Source organism: Eutrema salsugineum, unplaced genomic scaffold (assembly GCF_000478725.1).
Source record: "Eutrema salsugineum unplaced genomic scaffold, Eutsalg1_0 scaffold_7, whole genome shotgun sequence".
Lineage (NCBI taxonomy): Eukaryota > Viridiplantae > Streptophyta > Magnoliopsida > Brassicales > Brassicaceae > Eutrema > Eutrema salsugineum.
In genome coordinates, this window is record NW_006256486.1 from 8,836,059 (window position 1) to 8,839,452 (window position 3,394).

A 3,394-nucleotide genomic window follows, 5' to 3' on the forward strand; every position below is an offset into this window, starting at 1 on the left:
AATGTCTATCTTGGTCTGTGCACTGATGGTTTTAGTCCATTTGGTATGTCTGGTAGACAATATTCATTATGGCCAGTAATCCTAAATCCTTATAACCTTCCTCCAGATTTGTGCATGCAAAGGGAATTTCTTTTCCTAAGTATTTTGGTTCCAGGTCCAAATCATCGGAAGCGAGCTCTCGATGTATTTCTGCAGCCACTCATACATGAGTTGAATCAGTTATGGTATACTGGCGTTCGCACATATGACTGTTCTACGAGGAAAAATTTTATTATGCATGCTGTGTTTATGTGGACAATAAGCGATTTCCCTGCTTATGGTATGCTATCAGGATGGACTACACATGGGAGGCTATCTTGTCCTTATTGTCTTCATCGAACTGATGCGTTTCAGCTAAAACATGGTAGAAAAACTTGTTGGTTTGATTGTCACCGGAGGTTTTTACCAGATAACCATCCATATCGGAGGAACAAGAGGTTATTTATGAAGAACAAAAGTGTACATGTCCCTCCACCCGTAAATTTAACAGGAGCTGATATACATGCGCAAATCGATCATTGGAGGGCAGAGGAAACAGTAACGCGTGGGGGAAACTGGCACACTCCTGCAAATATGCCTGAAGGTTATGGAGTTCATCATAATTGGCACAAGAAAAGTATCTTTTGGCAACTACCCTATTGGAAAGATCATCTGCTCAGACACAATCTTGATGTCATGCATATTGAAAAAAACTTTTTTGATAACATTATGCATACAGTTATGAACGTAGCGGGAAGAACAAAAGACAATGGTAAGTCAAGATTGGACTTGCCTGATTTATGCAACAGAAGTGAGTTGCATATACTGAGAAACGGGAAAGCACCAGTTCCTGTATTTCGGTTGAGTGCAGATCAAAAGTCAGCATTGTTCAGATGGGTTTCTTCTGACGTTAAATTTCCTGATGGGTATGTCTCTAATCTTTCTAAATCTGTTGAGAAGGGGGTAAAGTTTTCTGGGATGAAAAGCCATGACTGCCATGTGTTTATGCAACGATTATTTCCATTTGCATTTGCTGAACTCTTGCCCAAAAATGTCCATGAAGCTATTGGAGGCATTGGTGCTTTTTTTCAGGATCTTAGTACACGAACATTATCAGTTGATGTAATATCACAACTGGCATTGAATATTCCAATCTTGTTGTGCATTTTGGAAAAGATCTTCCCACCATCATTTTTGATGTTATGGAACATCTTCCTGTTCATCTCCCACACGAAGCAGAGCTCGGTGGACCCGTTCAGTACAGGTGGATGTATCCGTTCGAGCGTTTCAAGAAGCATCTTAAGGGTAAAGCCAAAAACATAGCTAAAGTGGAAGGCTCAATTGTGGCGGGAAGCTTGACGCAAGAGACTTCACACTTCACTTCATACTATTTTGCACCGAAAGTACGAACACGCAAAAGAGCTACTCGTCGATATGATGATGGAGGAGTTGGCCAAACATATGCCGTTGAAGGTGTACCTGACATATTCTCGCCGATCGGACGTCTTAGTGGAAAACTAAAAGAAGTTTGGTGGATGAATGAAAAAGATTATCACAGTGCACATACGTATATCCTGTTAAATTGTGAAGAGTTGTCATCGTATGAAAGGTACTTTTTAATTAATAATATATTTATATATATATATATATAGTCAGTATTAATAAACTATTTGTTGTTTTCTCAGCACATTCGTTGATGAGGTTAAAGAATGCATATCTGGGGTTTCTGAAACTGAAATCAATGATCGTAAAGATCAACACTTTGCCCAGTGGTTAAAAGTGCAAGTACGTATAAAATTTTAATTAAAAGACTACTTTGATATATATCCAAATCAAGAAATTAAAGCAAATTTTTTCCTTATTATAGGTGGACCCGAATGATCCTGATGAATTTCCAACATGGTTCCATGAGTTACTACTAGGTCCGATGGCAAAAATAACTACAGCCTCCATGTATTTCATTCGGGGCTATGTTTTTCACACATACCGTCACGGTGCAAAGCGGGTGACAATTAACTATGGAGTTTGTGTGAGGGGTGAAATAGATTTTTATGGAGTTATGCAAGAAATAATTGAAGTAGAGTATCCTGGATTGTTAAGGCTGAAAACTGTTCTCTTCAAATGTGATTGGTTTGATCCAACTGTTGGAAGAGGGGTACGTCTAAACAAGTTCGGAGTTGTTGACGTGAACAAATCACGATGGTACAATAGGTTTGAGCCATTTATATTAGTTTCTCAAGCAGAACAGGTAACGTTTCTGCCATACCCTCGAGTTCGATCAACATGAATCTCATGGTTAGCTGTAGTTAAAGTGGCTCCGAGGGGCAAGATTGTAGGGGTTGAGGATGTTCCACTTCAACAGGACACTTGCGTAGATCTGTCTGAACCAGATGTTGATGAACAGATTTTCTTAATAGACCCTCGGAACAGGCAAGTTGAAGATTTTCCCGATGATACAGAAGAAGAAGGTGATGATGAGTTTGCTAAAAACGATGATGACGATTTGGCGGAAGACGAAGGTGATGGTGACGCAGTAATAGAGGAAGATGAATCTGATTGAATTTCATGCATTGTATTTAGTGAATGTTTGTTATTATGTAATTTGTAACTTTGATTGTTCGAATTTTTAAAATAGAAAAAAATTTGATTTAACGACCGTTTTACGACGATTTTGATAAACCCTAAACCCTAAGTCGAGGTTTTAAGCCCTAAATGAATAGGGTTTAAACATTACGACGTCTTTACGACGAGCACTCGTAATAGCGTCGTAATATTACGACGATTTTACGACGCGTTCACTATTTCACAAATGTTTTTGATTGGTTATTCTATTTTATATGAAATGCTAAATTCACAAAATAACCAGATTCACAAATTCACATATTAATTAAATTCTTGGATCAGAAATATTAATAGGATAATATGTTTCACAAAATAACCAAATTAAAATTTTAGATCTAGATTTACAAGCTAAACATCCTTCTATTTGAATTTAAATTCAATTTATATTAATTATCGTGAAACTATAAAAGCAACTCCTAGGAGGATTTTGGAGTTAATAAATATTGGAGAACTCACAAGTATCTTTAACTAAAACAAATTAATTTTCTATAAGTACTCCATTTAAGATAAATTTTTTGAAAAAAATTGGGTATGTGTTTGGACCATATATGCTGAAATTTTCTTAAAAAGAGAACTACGCATAAATATTATATGAAAAATAAAAATACACACACATGTCTTATGGTAGAAGAGTGACGAGCAAGTCGACTGGATAGAGTAGCAAAGCAAATGATTTTGTGGCAAACTCAACAACAATTTTTTTAATATGAATATCTTAGAAGAATTTGTCAACTTTGTGCCAAAATGTGTGTAT